At 45.9% G+C, this 24,617-nt stretch overlaps 1 protein-coding gene across 1 annotated transcript in view; it reads left to right on the forward strand.

Moving 5' to 3' along the window:
• AMDHD1 (amidohydrolase domain containing 1) overlaps nt 1–24,617 on the forward strand; it is a 426,527-nt gene that overhangs the window by 103,689 nt on the left and 298,221 nt on the right. The gene's annotated exons all lie outside the window — the stretch shown is intronic.

The raw sequence follows: 24,617 nt of genomic DNA on the forward strand, positions 1-24,617 counted from the left end.
ACTGCCCTGAATAAAGTCTTATCTACCCTAGGGTTTACCCAAGCCACCTCTAAGCCTAACCACATTAAAGGTTGCATGCTCGATTGGGTGTCTCACCATAACTGCTCCCTCTTGGTCACTGATATTAATCCCATTCCATGGTCTGACCACCATTGCATTAAATTAGACCTCATTGCCTCCAAAGGGCCCCCTAAGCCAATGATCCCTCTCCCTGCAGCACACTCGAGGAGCTCCCATCAGCTCACCATGGAGAATATCACCCCCTACCTCACGGTTCCTGCCCCTTTCTCCAAGGACCCTGAGATTCTTGCTAGTAAATTCAAAATGGTCATCACCCAAGCTGTTTATAACGTTGCCCCACTCACCCTAAAGAAAGCTAAGAGAACAAAGCATTCTAATGCCTGGTTCGCCCAGGAGCTTCTGGAGCTACGCTACAAAAAAAAAAGGGCAGCGCTCGCCACCTGGAAAAATAACCCCAATGACGCTTCGAAAGTAGACTTCAAAGTTATCTCCAAAGACTATAAAACTTCCATCATCAAGGCTAAAGCTGCAACCTTCAACACTAGGATAGCTAATGCAAAATCTGGGACAAAAAAAATCTTTGCCATCATTAGAGAGTTGGAAACTGTAACGCTCACCTGGCTCCCACGGAGGCGCTGGTCTAGTCTGGGTTGCTGTGGCCTCTTCAAGCGTGATGCGCAGAACTCGGACCACCGATTGAACAGGACCCCCAAATCTTGCTTGTCTGGCCCGTAGGAATATCCTTCTGCAGATGAGAAAGGGGATTCATTGTCTGCAGAATAGTGTGCTTGCTCCCCCCTTTCCCCGTTCGTTCTTCTCTGACTTCCTCCAAAACCCCTGGTTTAAGCTCACCTTATGGTTTGGAAGGATGAACTCTCCATCCTGCTTCTGGTGCAGGGGCGCGCGTTCGTCCAGTTACTTCACTGGTTTTCAGAATGGCGCTGGCAAAATCCACTTGACTTTTCTGAGCGATACGCCGTAAGTATGAAGATTCAAAAGTTCAAGTGTGAGCCTCTTTTTATGTTGTCTTCCTAACCTGTGATCTGTCCTTTATTTCAGGTGCAGAACAAAGGCGATGCGTTAAGGGGTTAAATTGCCGATGGTAAAATCAGATGAGTTAGTGATGAGGGCGACCCCTCTAAATGTCTTTATAATTCCCCAGTAATGTCTTTTGTCCTTTCCCCATAGGGGCCGGGGTGCTGTACCTGCCAACGAAGCGGCGCCGACCCGAAATGTGCAATGGTTCACCAAGAAAAGCCGGTAAGTATTATGGCTGAAAATTCGGCTTTCCTCCTGTGTTCCCTCTGCTCACCTTTTGTCTCTTCTTCTCTCCCCTAGGTGCAGAGATGTGGCGACCGGTGCCGACAGCCGCGATGGAGCCGGGAGATGTCACAAGGACAGGTGAGTGAAGCGCGGCGCTGCAGCAAGCAACGCAATGCTTTTAAATGGAAGTCTTTCTTCAAGAATGCTGGCGTGAAGATTCTGGATGCAGGTAAGAAGTTTGAATAAGTTCTCGGTTTTCACCTTTCTCTTCTCTTCTTTCCTTACAGGTTATCCAGGTACGAGGCGGGCGTGGCTGGAGTCCAGGTGCAGGAGCAGACACGGTGAGCGTTCAGCTGCTGGGATTCAGAACAACGCGAAGCACGTGTGGCTGTCCGGGCGTGGCTTAAATTGCCTTGGAAGAAGTCCTAGGTAAGTATTCTTCCACAGCCCCAACCAAGTAACAAAATAGTCCCTTCAGTAAAATAGTCCCTCCTAAGCCTCATTTGGCTTGGGTCTTCATGCAGCATGGTCTGCATCAGGTGAGTATGCAGCATGGTCTGCATCAGGTAAGTGCACCAAACACTTTCCTTTATGAGCCTTGCGCCTATGGCGCCAGGACTGATGTCCAACATGAGCCTGGCACCAAAGGCGCCAGGGCAGAGTCCAAAGAGCCCCTATAAGGGGCCGCTGGGCTTTTACCCGGGAGCATGATGCCTGCTCCCGGGGGTGCTGGGCCTGGCCTGGTGCTCCGGGGGTAGGCATCATGACAGAAACTCCCTCCACCACGCCACCTACTCTCATGAAGGATGAACTCTGGCGTAACAAAATTCAATTTGCCATGCTTGATAAGTTGCCTCAACATTGCTAGGGCAATAATTGGGTCAAGACTGGACTACTGTAATGTCCTCTTCATAGGGACCTCCTGCAAGAACATTACTAAATTACAACTAGTACAACATAATGTCCTTAGGGCTGCCACAGGCATCTCACAAAGGGACCGCATCTCTGAGGTTAGGAGGCAGGCCCACTGGCTTCTTGTTAAGGAAAGGATTGTTTTTAAAACCCTCGCCCTGACGCATAAGTGTGTCCATGACTTGGAACCCCTCTACCTGGTCCAAAGGATTACCAAACCTACCCCAGCTAGGCCTACAAGTACGGCATACACCAACAGGATCTCTGTACCCAAGACCCGCAGAGTTCGTGCGGGCGGTGCCAGTTTCCCAACCATGGCAGCCACTTACTGGAACTCCCTCCCCTCTCATATCAGGCTAATTGACTCTCACACAGCTTTCCGGAAAGCCATCAAAACCAGGCTATTTGTATGACACTGCACCTGTACCCTCCCCTTTGCTTCTTCTGCTCTGTATCAAACATGCTGTTGTTGTTACCCTCATAACTACCTCTATGTATCTGTGTAAATGTAACCAAGTAACATGTAGCAGGTAAACTTGCTGTTGGCTGCATTCCTGTAACCCTGAATTAAGCCTACCTACTCTCACCTGTAATAGCAGCTTGATGCCTGTGGGCTGTAGTGCGCTCTACAAATCCCAAAATAAAAATAAAATAAATAAGTGCAGAGAGAGGGGACTGTAGGGTTACAGATACAGACCACAAGTGCTGGGGGAGCCAAGAGGCATTGCGAGGTGCAACAGGACAGGCAGGGACCTGGGTCCAAGTTCAGAGGGTACCCATGTGACCAGTGCGTGGAACATATGGGTGATCAGCAGGGGAGAGGAAGAGAGAAAGCGGAGGTGAAGAGGAAGATTTGGAGTTGCTTCCGGAACCAGAGATGGTTCTGCTCAAGTTTGAGAGAGGCAGGGAGGCTGTTCCAGAGGGTAGCTCCAGCCAAAGAAAGAGATCTACCCCCAACTCTCTGCTTGGAAAAGCGACTGACCACCAGAGAGTTGGAGGTGGCTAAGCAGAGAGCTCGAGATGGGAGATGAGTAGGAAAAGAGAGTAGGTGGTAGTGCGGTCCCAGGCCCCAGAAAGCTTTGTGGACAATGCAGAGGGTCTTGAACTTGATACTTGCCACCACTGAGAGCCAATGAAGAGATTTCAGATCTGGAGAGATACGATCCCTGGGCTTGAGGGCAAACACAAGTCTTGCAGCCCTGTTCTAGATAAATTGCTGATGACAGAGAGTAGAGGCATGAATGTTTAGAAAGATGCTGTTGCAGTAGTCCAGCCTGGAGAGGCCCAGAGCTCTGGAGACAGTGAGCTTCTGGGGGAAAGTAAGGAAAGGAAGAATACCTCTGAGGAGGTGCAGCTGATAGTTTGACTTCTTAGAGATGTCGGAGATGTGAGGAGAGAAGAAGAGGCTGGAGTAGAAGATGACCCCAAGGTTCTTAGCCTCACAGGTAGGAGCAGGAAGAGGACCCAGAGTGGGCCGCCAGACAGAGAGAGGAAAAGAGGGAGCTGGTGTTCTGATGAGGAGGATCTCCATCTTACTGGCATTAAGGCAGAGATCATTGGTGGCACGCCATTGCTGATTTGCAGACAGACAGGTAGGAATGAGAGAAGGAGTAGAGGTGGCCGATGGTAGCGTGAAAGAGAGGTGGGTGTCATTGGCATAACACTGAAAATTGGAACAGAGAGCAGCGATGCGGTGGGCAAGAGGTGCCAGGTATTGGTTGAACGGCCAGGGAGAGTTGTTATACCCATGGGGAACACCACAGGTAGAGAGAGATAGAAGAGAGGAAGGACCCCAGTTGGACCTGCGAGGGTCGGTCAGTGAGAAAAGAGGTCAGCTAGGCCAGGGCCTGATCAGTGATACCAAGGTTATCACAGAGGCGCTTAAGCAGGATGGCATGGTTGACTGTGTCGAAAGCAGAAGAAAGATTGAGGGGAATGAGAACAGAAGGAAGGTTAGAATCAAGGTTCGAGAGCAGGTCTTCACAGATGTTCAGGAAAGCAGTTTCCGTGCTTCTAGTCGCTCTGAAGCCAGACTGATGGTCATGGAAACAACCAACAGATTCAGTATGAAGGTTAATCTGGGAGATGGCCAGCTTTTCCAAGAGTTTGCCCAGGAAAGGAGTGATAGAGATCGGGTGATAGTTAGCCGGAGAGGAAGGATCGGCAGAGGGCTTCTTTAATTGGGCACTCCGAGCTACCCATTCCATCCCCTTTACTCATATTTTCCTGCACCGGCAAGCAACCTAGGGGTAGCCTAATGTATAAGGAGCGGGCACTAGCTGGCTCCACTGTATTCAGGTATAGCTCCATGCCCTGCGTAGCTTTAAGCTCTAAGTTGTTTGAACCAGTTGCCAAGGCTAATGAAATTTCCTGTGCCCTTATTAGTTTATATCTATGAAAAGTCACCTTGACTCTCCCTTTCACGTTATCTCCCAAAGGCTGTGGGTTTTGCCAATATGGAGATAAACACAAGGGGCAAGCCATTTCTTTTTATGTGGGCCAACCATTGAATCATGTGCCATCCCCCGAATGTCAATACATGCTCTAATGCTTCCGGTAGTTTCCCCAAACTCAGAGCCAGTAATAAACCAGTCTAATGCTCATGTCTTCATCAGTGGGAGAGAGACCACACTTCATACAAACTGTACTAGTGGGGGTGCTTTGGGGAAGCAACAATATCACTTTCAGAAATGTGTTCTCTGTAATTGTTAGGGGGGTGGCATCAGCGTAGCCCCAGACTTCAGCGCCATATAATGCTGCTAGCGCCATATAATGCTGCTGCCTTAGCCTGCGGTACGTATAGCTTCAGGGCCGGGCATATTGCACCCCTTCCGTGCCTAGCATGTTAGGCTTTCAGGGCCCCACTGTTTTGTTTGTAATAGAGTGTTGGCTTTGGCAACCTGACCAACCCAACGACCCCCACTTGAGAACCGAATTCCCAGAAAATCATACCAACCCACTTCTTCTAGAATTGTACCCCCCACCTCGAATTTCAATGGTTTGATTCCAAATGATTTTGATGTAAAGACCATAGCCTTAGTCTTTGAGGCATTTACCTCCAGCCCAAATTTACCACATTCATCTGCTAGAGTGGACAGGGCAAGGCACAGTCCCATAGGGGTGGTGAAAAATAGGACTGCGTTGTCAGCGAAAAACAAAACTGGGATGTGGTTCCATCACAATCTTGGCAGATCCGTGCTCACCGCCAATAGTCACTCAATAATAGAGTTAATATGCAAACAGAATAATACCGGAGCAAGGACACAACCCTGTTGGACCCCTCGGTCCACTCTGAAAAATTCTGTGCGTTTGCCTCCTCTCCCACAGCAGACAGTTGCTGTATTGTCATTATACAAGAGTTGGATCGCTCGCAAAAGTTCACTGGGGATATTTTTGGCATGCAAAACTGCCTGCAGGGTTTCTCTAGGGACGCTGTCAAATGCTGCCTTGAGATCCACGTATACACCATATAAATTGGTGTTTGCGATTCTCAGTTGTTTTTGGACCACTAAGTAGAACCGGAAGCACTTATGTATCATGTGTTTTCCTGCCTAGAACCAGGCCTGAAGATGACTCAATTGCTTGATATCATCCACCCATGCCACTAGGTGCCGCAGCAGGACCTTAGCAAATGTCTTTCCGTGGCATCCAGTAAGGTAATGTGTCTATAATTTCCCTGGTCTGCCCGGTCACCCTTTTTGTACTTGCAGACTATTACTGCTGATGTCTAGGTATTAGTCACCCAGTCACTCTGCATTACAGTGTTAAATGCCATGGTTAATACTAGGGCCCAAAATGCAAGCATGCTTTTATAGAGACCCACCAGCACCCCATCGGGTCCCAGCGCTTTACCTGCCTTCTGTCCTCTTATAGCCCTCTCCAATTCTGCGAGTATGAATGTTAAGTTGCCAAGTCCATCATGCACAGGTCCAGTCCCCCATCCAATATGGGACTCATACATGCTCCCTTCCCCTTAGATTGAAATGAGTACAAACCTTCAAAGTGGGCATACCATCTGGTCGGGCTTATACTTTCAGGGTCGATTGCATCACCCTTTATATCTATATCCGTAATAAGATGCCAGACCCAACTTGGTCCCCACTCTGCACACATTTGGTCAGGGTAGGCCACCTACCATGTAGGTACTGAGATTTCTTACTGGCTGTGATCTTCTTATATACACTCCGTAACCATTGTACATGAGCTCCATCTACCTGGCCAGTGCCCCTCAGGCATGTGACCAGGGGCTGCTTTGCTTCCCTGCACATCTTGTCGAACCAGAAGTTCGATTTTTTTTTTTTTTTTTTTTTTTTTTTTTTTATCCTCCTGTCTTGATCACCTTTCCGGCATGATCAGGGATTCTCCTAGCTACTCAATTAAAGTGAGATAACTTGCACGTTTACTTTCAAGAGAGGTACTTGCCTCACAAATGCACTTGTGCAGCACTATACATTTACTGTACCAAACTGGAGCAAGATCAACCAGGTTCAGGCCCACCCATTTCACAGAGCGCCTGGCTTTACCATGAACCATCACGGACACTGCCCTATCCACTGTCAGGTCTGGCTCAGGTGAAAGGTCTTTAATTGAAGAAGTTTCAGCATATGATCGCTCTCTAAGCACCCTGAAACCCTTCTATTATCTGCCAGTCTGATTCTGACACTAGGGCACAATCTATTCTAGAGTGACCTTCCGGGCCGATAAAAGTATACCCAGCTGGTTGGTCAGTAGCAAACCAGCCATTGGAAAGTCTCAGTCCAGCATTATACAATCTTCTATCAATCTCTGAAGCGGCTGGGTGTAATCTTGCGGGTCTATTAGCAATTATGCGGGGCATACTTTCTCTGGGCTGAATGGCTGCCAGAGAATTGACCTTATTTGGATTAACACTGAAGATTGGCCTTTGATGGTAAATGTCCCTATACTAAATCGCAATGAGAGTGACGGCAAGCCGCTCACGAGTTCCATCTGTTTAGTCACTGCATTATAGCACACCAATTCAATGCGTCCAGATCAGTAGGGATAGACAGTGTGGAATGCAATAAGAAGGGTAAAATGGGGAGACGTGTTGGTGAAAAAATCTCAAACCCAAAGTGTATCAGACCATTATACTCGAAATAGAAGCAATTAGCACCCTTCCATTTGGTTCTATAACCATTTTGGATTATTATAAAGTTATGACACAAAGTCTTCAGGATGCATTCACCAGGCCTGCCAGACAAACCAAGCATAAGGAGTAAGCAAAGGACGGGTGGTTCGACGAGGAATGCAGAGCTGCCAAGTGTGATTTTAATATGCTGTCTTAGTGAGGGCACACTGGTAAGTCTGCACAATCCCAGGTCTGCATACAAATCTTTGATTCTGAAGAAAAAGGCAGACTTTAACCAGAATAGATGGGACGAGTTGCACTCTGCATGTGTAAATGGCAACTCCCATCAGTTCTGGAAAATGGTTGCACTTTAAGATCGTAATGCTCCCAATGCCCTCCAGTGCATCATACCCCCTTCATGGCGCAAGCACTCTGGGAAGCTGTGCCAAGTTAGGGCAGACCAGCTGGAGGAACGCTTAAAATCAGACAATATGCTCCCCCCATTTGCAAATGCCATGGTCCTTACAGAGAGGCAGGTAGAAAGAGCTATACAAGCACAAGCTAAGGGTAATCTATACAAAGATGAACCCTCAATATCGGCTCCCTTATGGTGCTGTGCCTTTAACGTAGCAATGGAAAACAGGGCAACACGAAGGTCATGGAGGAATGCGGAAAATGTTCTGATCTTCAAGAAGGGGACAGGGAACAACCTGGGAATTACCGCCCCATTTCACTTCTAGATGAGGCTGGGAAAATGTTTGCCAAAGCTATCCTGGAGCGATTACAGAACTGGGAAGAATCAAGAGGGTTCATTAGCCACCTACAAGTTGGTTTTCGGAAAGGGTACAGCACAATAGATCAGAGCTTCCAATTCCATCTAATCCTGGATAAATAGTCAGCCCTTAGTCGTGTCAGGATATATGCGGTCTTAGTAGATCTAAAGGACACTTTTGACTGTGTTCCCAGAAATTCCCTGTGGCAAGTGCTAAGAAACAAAGGTATCCCCCAGAACTTCTTGATCAAAATCCAACAGCTGTATACTGATAACACATTGTTTGTATGCTGAGGTTTGAGGGGCGAGTTGACAGACCCAATTGCTTTTCAGAGAGGTGTCCGGCCAGGCTGCATGCTAGCCCCACTCCTCTTAACATTTATATCAATGAGGTTATTGACCCACCTAGATTGGGCAGCAGCAGGCTCCCTGCACTGTTATTTGCGGATGATGCAGTGTGGCTGGCCACATCCCCAATGTGTCTTAAGACCACTCTGGCAAAGTTCATTGACAAATGCAATGAATTGGGTCTGGAGCTCAATAAAGAGAAAACAAAGACACTTGTCATCAGACCCCGCCTGGCACAATCCTTGAGCTTGACATTAAGGTGGATGGAACAAATCTAGAACATGTCCTATCCAATGACTACCTTGGAGTCAGGTTCATGGACAACGGTTTGTGGTTGCAGTAGGTAACTAACGCAATGGCCACTCGTAAAATGTATTGTGGCGGCATAGGGCATTTTTACCGAATGCATCACAGCAATGCCATTAGCCCATTCCTGCTATTACACCGGATGCAGGCCATTTCCTTGTCACTATATGGGGCTGAGATATGGGGACACATGGGTTTCAAAATCTCTGGCCTTTGTTGAAAGGAAATTTTTAAAAATGCTATTCATGTTACCAAGTTCTTCGCCTAGCACTAGTATATTTATGGAATGCAACCTTCAACCGGTCGAAGATCAAGCAAGGTTGAAACCCCTTTTGTATTGGATGAGGATTTGGACCTCGCCAGATTTGGCCGTATGTAAAGATGCCTTGGTGCATATTTTGTCTCTAGTGGGGTCCAAGTCCCTCCCATGGTTCAGATAAGTGAAAACAGAATTATCTAAACTGAATCTGGACCAGTACTGGAGAACTGAAGCGACAGATCAAATGTGCAGGTGGTACCCTCTCCCATTGCAGGTTAGAAGAGGAATGCACCGCTCTTAATACCGTTTTGTATTATTTATTGTATAAACCTGATTTGGGGCTTGAGCATTACATGGACCTGATTAGCCCGAGAAATGTCTGGCCGCTATATATATACAGTTCTCTCTCAATACTCTAAAAGTGGGATCTTTTACACAGAATTGGCCAGGGTCAGGGGGTTCTTTGATTCTGTCATAAAATGACTGGAAAAAAGACAGACACCGATTGTTTGATGCAGGTAATGTTATGTTATGAGTGAATATTTTTCTACCACACAGTGTAGTCTCTATGTGTTCCACTTTTCTTATCAGCCAATCAATCCGTTATTATTTTGTTTTACCTCAACAGTTATCAAGGGATTGGAAAGTGTAAATTATAGTTCCCAAGCAGTTTGAAGCACTTTTCTTGTACAAGTGGTTAATTTCTTCTCTAAGCACCAAGTAATTCACTTAGAAAATGTTCACTGACTGTTTTTTAGCTAATTTAAATGTTCTGCCCTAAACATGCTTGGGTAGGGTTTAGTGTAATGCTTCAATAAGGCATAGAGAAACAGTTTGTTTGCTTAGTCAATTCTTGACAAATGCCTTGTTTTTACTAGAGTTGTGACTTACTGAGGTGATCTGTATTTATGGGCTTGGGGGTTGGCCATCTGAGGAAGAAACACATCCTTTCTCTTTTTGGGGGTGAGGGAGTTAATTATATTTATGTGCAGTCTTTAACATCATTAATATCACACACTATATCTGCTGTGACGTGTTCATGATCATCATACACCATCTCCATGGGGACTTAAACATAATATGTATCACACACTATCTCTGGGAGGGACTTTAACATCAATAAAAGCCCTCACCATCTCTGTAAGGACGTTAATATCATTATAATCGCATGCTATCTCTGTAGGAACTTGAGCACTAGTGTTATGATACAAAATCTCTCATAAGTATCATGCACCATCTCTGTGGGGACATTAACATCATTATAAATCACACACCATAACTGTAGGACATTAACACTATGTTAACTACTTACTACCTCTGAGGGGGATTTTAAAATCATTGTTAGCCCAAACCATCTTTGCGAGGATTATAACACCATTCTAATCAGATATTAAAATGAGTGTTAAGATAAAATGTCACTGTGGTTCTTTGACATCATTGTTATCACACACCATCTCTCTGAGGACTTTATCATCATTATAATTACACATCATCTCTGTGGGAACTTGGATATCATTATTATCACACACCATCTCTGAGTGGACCTGAACATCAGTGTCACAAAACACAATCTCTACAGGGTCCTCAACATCGCCAACATTGCACACCATTTATACAGGGACATTAACATCATGATAATCACACACCCTCAATGTAGGGACTTAAACATTAGCATTATGATACAACATCTCTGTGGGATCTTTAACACCATTTTCACACATCATCTATGTGAGGACTTTATCCTCATCACATACCATCTCTATGGGGACCTTAATACAATTTATATCACCTATTATCTCTCAGTGGAACCTCAATGTCACTAATAGTCCACACCCCCTCTTTGAGGACTTTAGCATCATTGTAATCACACACCATCTCTCTGGAGCCTGCAGATATTACTATTAAAACAATCTTTGTGTGGACGTTTACTTTACCATAATCACGTACCATCCCTTTTTGGAAATGCCACTTTTGTCCCAAAGAGGACAGTAACATCTCTATCATCACACCAATCCGAGAGAGGCGATGTTGTTCAGTGGGCAAGTATGTGACCTTGTAGCAATCCAAATCCCTGCTGCCCACTGGACCACAGTATGTGATGCTTTATTATTCACCTCATCTTTATTTGGGGTGTTGTAATAGGGTTTAATGCCCGAATGAAGTTCTGTTATGTGAATATCTTACGGGAAGTGCAACAACATTATCATCCATCGGTTGTATGTCTCTAGGATGTGGAACAGGATCAGGAACAAGTTATGTACCTCTGTCAAGACCTGAAAGAATCTTTGCACACCATCCCTGTGGGAATGTATCATTACTACAATGGCACACCATTCTTACAGTTACTTAAACCTCATCATCATCATCATCACAGAAATAGGGGGAAGTTATCATCATTGTATTGTACCTTGTTGAGACATTAAATTGCCCTCATCACACACCATCTCTGTAAGGACTTAAATTTCACGGACATCATACCATCCATGATGCAACTCCAATATCCGACATCACACGCCATCGATGTAGGTACTTCAATGCCACGATCATCACATACCTCTTATCTAATTAATATAACACCCACCCATTACGCACGTCTCTGTGGTGACTTAAATATCCCCAACAAAACACACCATCTCTGTGGCATCTCCAATTTCACAGTCATCACACACCATCTCTGTGAGGACTTCAATAGCTTAATCATCACACAACATCTCTGTGAGGACTGTACCATGTCCTTCTTCATTCACCCCCTCTTTCGGGACTTAAACATTTGTGACATCGCACATATTGTCTGTGGTCACTAAAAAGCATCTTTTCTTAATGTCATCCTCATTCACATCACACAACATCCAGGTGGGAACTGTAACACCACAATGTCCACACAACATCTTTGTGGGGACTTCAATGGCATGATCATCACACAAAACCCCTACAAGGACAATAAAACTCAGCTCATCACACATAAAATCTGTTAAACATCCCAAACAACATATACTTTATGTGTGTACACTCAAAATCTCACAGTCATAACACACCATCTCTCTGGGGACTTCCGTAGCACAATCGTCACACACCATCTCTGTGAGGACTTTACCATACCCCTCCTCTCTCAATCCCACTGAGACCTAAACATTTCTAATATCCTACACAATGTCTTTGGTTACTTACACATCTCTGTTGGTCCTTAATGCCATGCTTCACTCTCATCACACAAAATCCATGTGGGGACTTTAAAACCACTATATTCACACGCCATCTCTGTAGGGACTTTAAGGCCATGATTATCACACACCATCACTGTGGGTACTTTTAGTGCCACCATCATCACACACCAGCACTATGAGGACTTTAAAACCACACTCATCAACAAAATTCCTGAGGAGGTATTCATCTCACGGTCAAAATAGATCAGCAAAATACACCATCCTAAATCAGAGAGCAGATAGTAACACCATTATATCATGCCATTCTTGTGGTAGGGCCTATTGTAAAGGTTACATTTATGACTGAACCCAGGAAGCCTACATCTCAATCACAGATTCCTCTCTGTATGACATAGTGGGAATCACAATCAAACATTTAAAACCCTGAAGCAAATGGAATGTGGCTACTGGTCAAATTAAGTGTATTTAAGTGAACATGCAAATGGGACTTGGACCGAAATTAAAAATATTAAAACGATACCTTATTGTCATTGTAATCACCCACCATCTTTATGGGGACCTTATCATCATTGTAATCACACACCATCTCTGTGGGGACCTTATCATTGTAATCACATACCATCTCTGTGGGGACTTTAGTGTTATCATAATCACTTGCCATATCTGTGAGGACCATATTTCATATTTGTATTTTTTGTATTGTATTTAGATTTATATAGCGGCTAATGCCCAAGCGCTTAACGGCACCATGATTACACACTGTCTCTGTGGGGACTTAAGTATAGTCCTAATCACACACCATCTCTATGGGGACCTTATCATTGTAATCACACACTATCTCTGTGGGGACTTTAGTGTTATCATCATCACTTGCCATACCTGTGGGGACCATATTTTGTATTTGTATTTTTTGTATTATATTTAGATTTATATAGTGGATAATGCCCAAGCGCTTAACAGCACCGCCTTGAAACACTTGTGTAAAGGCGTGTTATAAATGCCATATCGTATAATATCACCATAATTACACACTGGTCAAATTAAGTGTATTTAAGTGAACATGCAAATGGGACTTGGACCAAAATGAAAAATATAAAAATGAAAAATATTAAAATATATTCACTGTAAATCGTCTTAGATTCCTTAAATTACTTATATTTGAAGATACAATTCTGTAATTAGTTTGTGTTGTTTTAAAACAACCATATCTACATTTGAAAATGAATGCCGAAGCGCTAACAGCACCATAATTACACACTGACTGAACAGGGCAAGGCACAGTCCTAATCACACATACCATCTCTATGGGAATCTTACCATCACTGTAATCACACACCATCGCTGTGGGGACCTCAATATGATTGCAAGTACACAATGTCTCTGTGGGGAGCGTTTCATGATTATCGCACACAATCTCTGTGGAAAATGTAACTTTTCCATAATCAAACATGACCCCTATAGGAAAGTTAACTCCACTATTATTATACACATTCCAAAAGAAGAAAACCACATCATTTCTATTACACCATTTCTAAACCTTGGCTTTAATGATCCTATGGACAAACAAGCCTTAGATATAGCCAATGTCATCAACGCCTCAGGCCTGTCTCAGAAAGTCAACAAACCCACTCATGCTAAAGGGAGAATACTGGACTGGATAGCGGACTACAACTGCACAGTCTCCATCACCTCCATCTCTCCTCAATCATGGACAGATCACTCACTCGTGGCCTTTAACCTATCTACTGTCAGACCCTCTCGTACGGTCTCACTGCTAGCACCACCATGTCTTACTAGAAATAAAAAAAGTATTACAGTGGAAAAAGTCATCCCTGCTATCCTACCTATGCTAAACGCTCTACCTGACAATCTAGACCCTAGTACGCTAGTCCAAGAATATATTAAGATTATGCTCAATACACTGGACAAAATTGCCCCGCTCAAACTCAGAAAAAGTAAACCTAAAGCGCACCTTAACAAATGGTTCACACCCCAATTAAGAGACTTACGACTTCTAAAAAGAAAAAGTGAAAACTCCTGGAGACTATGCCCTTCAATCGAAAATAAAGCTAAACTAACCTCCATTTCCTCACACTTCAAAAAAGAAGTGCACCTCGCCAAAAAGAATTCCTATGATGAACGGATCACTAACTCAAACTCTAGCATGAGAGAACTCTTCTCCATACTGAAAGAATTAGAGTCACCAATAGCCACACCAGACTTAGTTACCAAGGACAAGACTTGGTGCGCAGACATCCAAAATGCCCTAGCAAACAAAATTAACACACTCCAAACCAAAATACAACAAAAAAAAGATATGCTCAATCTACAGCATTCCCCTAATACCTCACATAGTGACTCACCTGAGGCAAACAACAAATTTCACTTCTCCAAAACTTCTCCACTAGAAGTAGAAAAAATAATTCTCTCACTCAAACCGTCCAATTGTAAGGGCGACATCTGCCCAGCACAGTTAATAAAAGATGCGGCCAGAGACCTCTCACCATTCATTTCAAAATTAATCAATGCCTCTTTCACATCAGGTACTATCCCAGCTAATTTAAAACACTCCTGGGTGCTCAAAAACAGACCTTCGACCCACTCATCCCGACCAACTATCACCCCATTACCACTGTGCCATTCCTCCTTAAAATATTGGATAAAGCCGCCTATATCTAGATACAAAAACACCTTGACCTGCACAAGCTCCTAGGAGCTAGACAATCTGGCTTCCGCCCATTACACGGAACGGAAACCGCCCTAATCGATTTAAAGATGCAAATCGATGAGCTGAGGGATGGAGGGGGAACAGCACTCCTGCTTTTACTTGATCTCTCAGCCGCATTCGACTTGGTCGATCATAAGGTCATTTGCAGGCACCTGGACTCTGCTGCCCACTTCTCTCCTGAGGCCATCAAGTGGTTAGAATCTTTCCTCAGCGAAAGAACAATGAGAGTATTTTCCCCATCAGCTGCTGCTGACCCTACCCCCATATTGTGTGGTGTTCCCCAGGGTTCCTGTGTCTCACCAACCCTATACAATATCTTCACCAAACCCTTGTTCGATTTGGACCTTCTGGGTATCACCTACACTAACTATGCAGATGATACACAGATTCTCCTCCCACTTTCCGGGGATCATAGGAAGGACTCGGAGTTGGTGAACAGGGTATATCTCGTTGTTCAAGCATGGATGGCCACACATGGCTTGTGCTTGAACGACGACAAGACGGAGCTGATAATCCTGGGAACACACATAAATACCAAAAAACTAGGCCAGGAATTCTCATCCTTTAATATCGATGGAAATACTATTAGGGTCTGCAAGGAAGTAAAAACCCTTGGTTTCTACTTGGATTCCACACTTTCATTTAATAAACAGCTTAAATCCTTGGCTTCCTCCACCGCCTATACCTGCAAACTTATAAGAGCAGGTAAGCCCTTCCTTTCTAACAATAGCTGCATGATCCTGGCCAGAGCACTTATTCTCTCCAGGATTGACTACTGTAATGCCCTCTAGAGTGGTGCTAATAAATCAACCATCCAGAAACTACAAACGTTCCAAAACAACGCCTTGCGAGCAGCGCTTGGCATAAATAAAAGAGCACACATTTCCGCCACCAGACGGCAATACAAATGGCTATCCACAAACCACAAAATACAATTAAAAATGATCTCCTTGACACACAAAGCTCTCAATAATGCCGCCCCAAGCTACCTCTTGAACAAAATACAGAAAAAAACCTCTATCAGACCAACCAGAGCTACCAACACCAACTGCCTAGTAGCACCTAGATTTAAACTAACCACGATTGGTGGCAATAGCTTCCCTGTGAAGGCTGCTAAAACTTGGAATCTATTACCTAACAACTTAAGAGCAGGTCAACCTTTCCCACTATTTCGAAGGAACGCCATCCAACATTTTATCTCCAACGACCACTAGTCACCAGTCCACGCTATTCCCAGGCACGACACTGATCCCTGTTTTCCTGCTGAATTATGATATGTTACCTGCACCATCTCTTATGCAATTCACGGACTTCTACGTCTCCGGTCTTGTATAATTTGTATATTATTTCTGTATCTTGTATAATATTATTGTATCTTGTATAATTTTGTAACTTTGTAAGCTTCACATTATCCTACCTGTTGCGCCCTTCTACCCACGGGTCTGGAGCGCATTAGAAATAAAACAAACAAACAAACAAAGAGGAGATATGAGTTAGCAGGGAGGTGATGCCTGTGAAAGAATGAAAGCTGAATTTGAATTAATTATTCCTTTTTGGCCTCAGTGTGCCAGCCTTGGTCAATCGAGTCATCTCCTATGTCGCAGTTATCTTTTCTGGAACATTTTAAGTGTTTATAATAGTGTTTAATGCCAGAAACTAGGTGCCTTTTTAAGGTTTAATGCAAATTAAACATCTTGTGGGAAATGCCAAACCATCAAAATGCACCTGTTGTGATAGCTATAATGCAGGCAGGTACTCACATGTATGAATACAATTGTATAATGTATATTGAGTATTATAAAGTAAGCATTTTTCCATTTGCTTATGGGGCAATCCATCCCAAATAAGAATAATAAAGTAAGTCCCCACAAGGATTGTAACACGCGCAAGTCCCCGCAAAGATGGTACCGGACACACAAGTAAAAAGCATTTTTGCAAATATGAAGTTGGATCCTTTATTGTGAATTTTTTCTGAATCTAGTTCTGCTATTAGCCAATTTCTAAAACATTGGGAAAGGATAGTCCCCACAAGGTAGGTCCCCACACATAGTCCCCACGGGGGAGGGGGGGGGCGGGGCAGGGGGGGATGGTGGTGGTGGTGGTGCTGGTGGTGGTGGGGGGGGTGTGTGTGTGTTCTCTTTTGAGTCTTGTCCCTTGTCTTGAATATATTCAAAATGTTTACTATTTCCTGAAGATGAATTATTTACTTGAGATGGAGGATATTTTATTTTGTTCTCTTGGCTAACTCAAAATTCCTAAACAGTCTTCTTGTTAGTCAAGTGTTTTGAATCTTTCTTTTAATATATTTTGTACCTGTTGTTGTTCCGGTGATCAAGTCCCATGTTTTAGGATAGAAGATGGGATTGGGGAGATGATGGGAAACCGGAGAAGGTACATGGAGGTTCTCTTAGACTCCCCAGTACATGCTTTGTCTTCTTTGTTTGAGGACCCCCATCAGCCAGGTGAGTCCCTGGCCTGATGGTAAGAAAGGACCTTATGCATGGCACGAACGGTTTACTACTCTCATTAGTGAGGAAGTCTCTTATTTTTGTCAAAGGGAACTTGCTTGTTTCCCTGGGAGACGTGCCACTGTTTCAGATTGAAGTGGATTTGTTAAGATTATAGAGAAAGATATAATTGGAAGACAGAAGAGATTGGACACCTGGGCCCTGGTGATCCATAAACCTACTACCATTGGTGTCTCCAGAACAAAGGACACTGTAAGAGTTTGGTTTCAAACAAACATTGACAAGCAATTTTGGTTTGCGTCTGTGGGAACCCGGATACCAGTGTTTGTTGGAGCCAGCACGAGGCAAGAAATCCTTCTGACCCACCGCCAGTCAGGAGAAGCTGAGGAACACGCAGCGTAGCCACTACAACAAAGTGTGCATTCAAGATGGCAGACCTCATGGAAGTGATCACAGAGCAGTGCACAGACCTGCCTGCCAAACAGCAACAGCTGGGACGTTTGTAGTTCCATGGTGAGACCTCCAACCACAGTGCCTTCTTGCCACAGGAAGGGGTGACTGTGAGAGTCAGGAATTGGAAGCCTGAAGAGAAGGGCGGTGCGTGGTGGCGCATTACTGAGGAAGAGGTGGAGATGACAGCAGTACCATTGACTTCAGGAATAACTAATGAACTAATTTCCATGGAGAACTAAGTCTCCCAACCGCTATTAGACTCAGACCGTTAACTGTTAGCTATTCCAGAAGTACTGGAAGAAGAGTCGGGGGAGGATGAATTTTATTTAAATACACTCAGCCCTCCCCCCCCCGATGAGAGGTCTCCAGAGGGAGCACTTAGGTTAGCTGCTTAAGTGCGGAGCTCCCATATCATCGGGTTGGAAAGTGAAGAGAGCCCCCACTCGGGACCACCCCAGACGGGCGCCGGCTGGACCCTGTTGTGAGTGAACACCTTGCGAGCACTGTCTCGAAATTTTGGGAGAATCGGTGAGCGTGTGACAGAGATACAGCGAAATGAAGACTGCCGTGGGGGAACAAACATGTTTTTCCTGAACGCGACCCTCCATACCAGTCATACGCAACACGGGCCCTGGACTAACGTTGGGCCTGCGAGAGTGGCCCAGGCCATTAGGAGGTGTGCCAACAACAGCGCTGGGGGGCTCGGCCCGTAGGAGCACATGATATGCACCCAGAGTGTGGTCCCCTACCGCCCTATGAGAGGAGTTCTGAAATGCAGTAAGCCTGCCAGAGTGGTGAGCGGCATAGAGAGACAGCAGACTCCAGCTCAACTGCTGCTGGGACCGGTCAAAGACACCGAGGAGCAACAGAAGGCACATTGGAACGGGCGCCGGTGACCCCAGGGAATTTCAGGGGCCACAGAGCGGATTGCCCCTAGAGGGGAGCGACTAGAGTTTTCATGAACAAGATGGATAATGCTTGGTATAGCATGTTGTCTGTCCAGGTGGAGATATTTGAAGTAAGTCAATGGAGGACCTGAATAGGGGGGAAAGGGATGGTCATCAGCAAATTTGTACATTAACTGTGAAAGGGCTGAATTCACTGACTAAAAAGGCCCCTAGTTGCTAGAGTTTCGAAGAATGGGGATGGAGGTTCTCTTCCTCAAGGCAACAAGGTTCTACAGCGCCTAACAAGCAAACAATACATAAAATAAATAAATACAGGGGGGAGGAAAGGAAGATTCTTTGTGGCCTCCTGGGACCGGTGTTCTGGGGGTCAGGAGAGGCGAGAAAAGGGGATGTTGGCATCCTGATACATAGGACGCTGAAAATGGAAGTAGAGAAGGTGTGGGGAGGGAAGGGCAATACTCCTGGTGGTCTCCTTGAGAGAAGTCAGATTTTTACTTTTGTGGCGCTATACGCCTCAAACCAAGGACAATTGCATTTTCTCAAACCCATGTTGGGGAGAGTTTTGAATGAGCGGGGGGGTCACCTGGTCGTGGGTGGGGATCTAACATGTGGTCAAACCTATAGTTGGATAGAAGAGCCATGGTTCTGACTGAAACGGGGGCACCCTCGGTGGATGGGGAAGGTTTGCAAGCTTGCCTGGACGTATATGGTCTGCGTGACATGTGGCGCCTCTGTCACCCCAAAGAAAAGGGATTTACGTCCATGGGACCTATACTCATAAAGATTATCTTTGTATCTCAAGGGATCTCTTAGAGGGGGTGTTGGGCTCAGAGATATACCCGATTGACTGGTCCGATCGTGATATGGTATCCTTACATTTGTCTTGGAAAGACTTGGGCCCGATACATCGATATGGCAATGTAACAAATCGCTGTGAAAGGATCTTGTGTTTGAAGAGGACTTTGAGGGAGCAATACAGGAAGATTTCCTTGTGAATGAGACAGGGGACGTGGAGCAGTGTACGGTGTGGGATGCGGGTAAGGCGACATGGAGGGGCCCATTGATTAGAGAGGGCGTACGTAGAAAGAGAGAGAGAGACAGGACTTTGTTGGAGAATAGGTTGCGTAGGGACATAGGGGTCTTGGAAGGACGGATATAGACAGTAGAAGGAGGAGCGGGGGAATGGATAGAGGATGTGAGGGGCAAGAGAGCGGAACTCCGGTTACTGGAGGAAGGCAAGATAATTCAGAAGCTCCAATTCCTGAAGCAGAAATATTATGAAAAAGGGGACAAGGCGGATGCCCTGCTGGTGGCACGATTACGCGGTCAGCGTGCTAACAGATGGATATCTGGGGTGGAGAAACCGGCGGCAAGCTAGACACATCAACTGAGGGAATAGTTGAGACCTTTGCAAACTTTTACGCAGAATTATATGAGGGAGATGACCAACCGGAAGTGGAGGGGATAGGAGCCTTTCTGGAAGGGGTGTCCTTGCCAATGCTGTCCACAGAGGAGGCTAGGGAAATGGATGCTATTACCGGGGACGGTACTTGCTGGCAATCCGTAAACTGCAACTGGAAAAGGCACCGGGTGAAGATGGGTACACCACTGGTTTTTATAAAACCTTTGTGGGCGTCCTGGTCCCACACTTGCTTAAGTTATTCAATAATATCCTAGAAACCGGCAGGGCACCGGAGACGTTTGTGCAGGCTCTTATCTCAGCGATACATAAAGAGGGCAGAGATCCACAGGTATGCAGTTTGTATCGCATGATCTCGCTCCTCAATGTAGATGCAAAGTTATTTACTTGAGTCCTGGCATCAAGACTTGATATGTATATGCCCCGACTGGTGCATTCGGATCAGGTGGGTTTCATACGAGGAAGACCAGGGGCAGATACTATGCATAACTCGTTGCACTTGATTGAAGGGGACTGAGGCAGAGGGGGCAACTCCAAGCTCTTGTCTGTGGATGCAGAAAAGGCATTCGACAGAGTGGCTTGGGACTTCTTGAAGGCGACTGTTGTCAGATTTGTATTAGGGGCTACATTATTGCGGGGTTTCTTGGTGTTGTACTCAGAGCCCAAAGCATGTGTGGCCACTAATGGGAATTTTACACAATGGTTCTGGCTGGGAGTGGGTACGAGACAGGGTTGTCCCCTTTCACCATTACTCTTCGCTCTCTCTTTGGAGCCTTTGGCTCAGCAGCTGCGAGGCGACCCTCGCATGGAAGGTATTCGCATGGAAGGTATTCTTATAGGGGGTGGAATACAAATTGGGTTTATATGCTGACAACATTTTACTACATCTTAAGAAATCCCGAGTATTCAATTCCAGCCGTGGTGGAGATAGTGGAACAGCATGGGGCGCTGCAGGCTTCAAAATAAGGGGAAATCCATTTCGTTCCCTCTGGACCAGATGAGGGATGATGATGGGCAGAGACTGTCTAAGTTGGGGATGGGGATCACAGAGGACCAGCTGCGCTACCTGTATGTAAATGTTACGAGGGAAATGAGTGGTCTATATGAAGCCAATTTCTCGTCCCCTTCTAATGCAGTTATTCGAATACTTGGAGTAACGGGGTAAATGAACGATCTCTTGGTTGGGACGGTAGAACTCTATAAAGATGAACTTCTTCCACAGAATAATCTACTTATTTCAGATGATCCCGATTCAAATCCCAGACTTTGTCTGGAGAGGTTAAGGTCGCCTCTTGAGGCTCTTGTGGCAGGAAAAGAAAGCGAGGATTTCATATGAGGTTTTGGTGCTTCCAAAAGAAAGAGGAGGGGTGGGGTTTCTGGATATTTACCAGTACTACAAGGTGGCACCACTTAGAGTCCTGATTCCACATTTGAGTGATCACAAGAACTGTCAATGGGTGCAGTTAGACAACTTTTATCTTAGACTGGCGACGGTAGGTGAATGGATATGGGTGCCGAGGGATCAAAATCCGAGAAGGATTAGGGAACACCCCACTTTAGGGGCAATTTGGAACATATGCCGTAGAGGGCCCGAAATGAGGGGCGTTGCAACATGGCCCTCTCCTCTGAGTCACTTGTGGGCCCCGGGGGTGAGGGATCATTTCGTTGGTGGATCTGGAGGGGGAGTTGGGAATAGGAAAACTGTCTGTGTTCTCATACTTGCAGTTCAAAGGTGTAATCACAGCTGAACCCTGGTGGGATATGGTACTGAGAGAGCTGGCCCCTGTGGAGAAGGTCTTGGACTCCAAAGGGAATTGAAAGGGTTGATTTTATCCTTATATGGGGCCTTGGTGGATGCTTGCAGGGGAACTATGGAATGGCTCTGCCTTAAATTCACTCCTTACTGCTCGCTACGCTAAGCAATCCTCTAGCCTCATCCTCCTTGACCTGTCCACTGCCTTTGATGCCGTCGATCACCCCTTACTCCTTAGTACTCTTTCCCCCTTTTGGCTTCAAAGGCTCTGTCCTCACCTGGCTTTCTTCATACCTCTCCAATTGTTCCTACACTGTCTCCTGGGGTGACCGCACCTCTTCCAGCATCCACTTGGACTATGATGATCCCCAAGGCTCGGTTCTAGGCCCTTTTCTATTCTCTTTATACCTCCCTTCTCGCTCCTGTGATCTCTTCCATCAGCATTTACCACCACTTCTACGCTAATGACACCCAACTCTTTCTCTCCTTCTCCTCCTTCGCGCCTGACCTTCATCACTCCCTATATTCCTGCCTGTGGAATTATGCTCAGGAGACAGGCGAATGCTGAAACAATATTTATTTTCAGTAGCGAAAGGCAGTGGTTTTTTTAAGAAATAATAATCAAGTCCTTCCGGTTTGTTTCACCGGTGTCTTGGCCTTCCAGAGTATGCTGGCATTAATCCCAAATTGGTTCTATCTCGTGGTGTCCGGGTAGGCCCACCACTCCGGTTCTCCCTCCTCTCTTCTCTGTATCCTGTGGAATGAGAGCAACCCATCAGTTTGTTTTGGCGCACTTTTATCAACAGATAAACACAACAACAACACAACAGATGGTTTCAGGCCCCCGCCAATCACAGAGCGCCCAGACTAGCCCCCTTCCCATTGGCTCTTCAGGATTTATTCCGCCTCCCTTAAAGGTTGCCGTCCCTGCGTGTTGCCATTCTCGTCCCTGTTGTAGCGGTGGACGTTTGCGTCGGTCACGTGTCTGTGGCCGCGCTAAGTATGGGCGTGCCCGGACGCTGGGTGTTCTCCTCCAGCTACGGGTAGCCCCGGGACCGCCCTGAGGAGTATGGTGGTGATGAGTCGGTCGTTTTCTCCCCGCATCTTGGAGCTGTCGAGCACACCGTTCACCCACCTCAGGGCCGGCTCGAAAAACAGGTAAGTGAGCCGCGGCGCCGCCGCGGCTATTAGCAGCGGTACCCCTTCCCGCTTTTGTAAGCAAATTAATGGACGTGGTATGTTGGGTGGTCACGTCGTTAAGGATCCCAGTGTCTATCGAATCGGGTGTGCTAGATTCATGCCGCGGCTCTAGCCGAGGCCTATCCTCACACTGCCTTACAGCTATTAAAAACTGGATGTCATCCCATTTTCTCTCCCTAAATACAGACAAAACGGATGTCCTCTTCTTTCCTTTTAACACTCTTTTCCCTACCTCTCCTCCTCCTCTATCCTTACTCCCTGCCTCCTAGGCCCTTGCAACTTTATTTCCTCCTCACTCTCTCAACTCTGCTGGCTTCCCTTCCCCTCCCAACTTGAATTTCAATTCCTCTGTTTGGTCTTCAAATCTCTCCATGACCTTGCTCCCCCCTATCTTCCTTCTCTCCTCTCCTTCTACACTCCCTCTTGCTCTCTCTGCTCAGCTGACCTCTTTTTACTTACTGTATCCCTGTCTCCTTGTGTCGCTTCTCGCTTCCGTTCCTTTCAGCTCCTAGCCCGCCTACACTGGAACTCCTTACCTCTCTCTGTCTGCTCCACCCCCACATACACCTCCTTCCGCACCTCCTTAAAAGCCCTTCTTCTTCACTTCCCCCTTGACCTCCTACCTTCTCTCCTCCCCTTCTCCCCTGTCCTCATACCTTCCCTTCCTCTCACATCCACTTGACCTTACATCACATCATTGAATCTTGTTCCCCTTCCCTTCTCTACCCCCTCTCCCTTCCTTCTCACCTTTCCCTCACCTCCAATATCCAAGGAAACTATTCTACATATTGTTACGCTGGTTTGTCTCATGATTGTTCACTTGCTTCTTCCATTATTGTATCTTGTTGTTTTATTGTAAAGCGCTTTGGATTAAAGCGCTATATAAACTTAATAAACATAAACATATATGGCAAAGGGAGTCGGGTCTGGATGTGGATGAAACACTGTGGCATAAAATGTGAGGTAGGTTGTATAGGGTTTCAATTGCGATTAAACGACTCCACAGGTGGCTGTACGATCCAATGCGCCTCGCCTAGATGTTTCCTGGGGCGAACCCTCTTTGCTGGCATGGGTGAGTGGGACGATTATTGACTTATGTGGTGGGGTTGTGGCAAGGTTCAAGTCCATTGGGATGAGGTGCTAGGCTGGATCAAGAAGCTGGAGGGGGCCCCCAGAAGAAAGAAGCTGCTATTGGTTTTATTCAGTCTACAAGGTAGGGAGGGGGAATATAGCAGTCTGCCGCACTTGCCCCACTTTTTGTTGTTAGCGAGAAGGGCTTGTTTAGCGATGCACTGGAAAAGATTGTCGCTCCTGGGTGAGAGGGAGTGGATAAATATGGGGAAGAACATATATGTGATGGAGAGGATCACAGCGGCCATAGACGGTAGAGGGGTAAACCTTGAGGTGGAATTTCGGTCCAGGTATGTCACTGTGGAAGCACAATTTGCGAGATTTGGAGTTTGAAAGGGGATGGCATGAAGGCGGGAAGAAACTGCGATGGGAAGCTAGGCTGTAGTCTGCAAGAGGACGATCAACCCTAAAGGGGAACGAGA

Source organism: Ambystoma mexicanum, chromosome 12, assembly GCF_040938575.1.
Source record: "Ambystoma mexicanum isolate Mex_15411 chromosome 12, UKY_AmexF1_1, whole genome shotgun sequence".
Lineage (NCBI taxonomy): Eukaryota > Metazoa > Chordata > Amphibia > Caudata > Ambystomatidae > Ambystoma > Ambystoma mexicanum.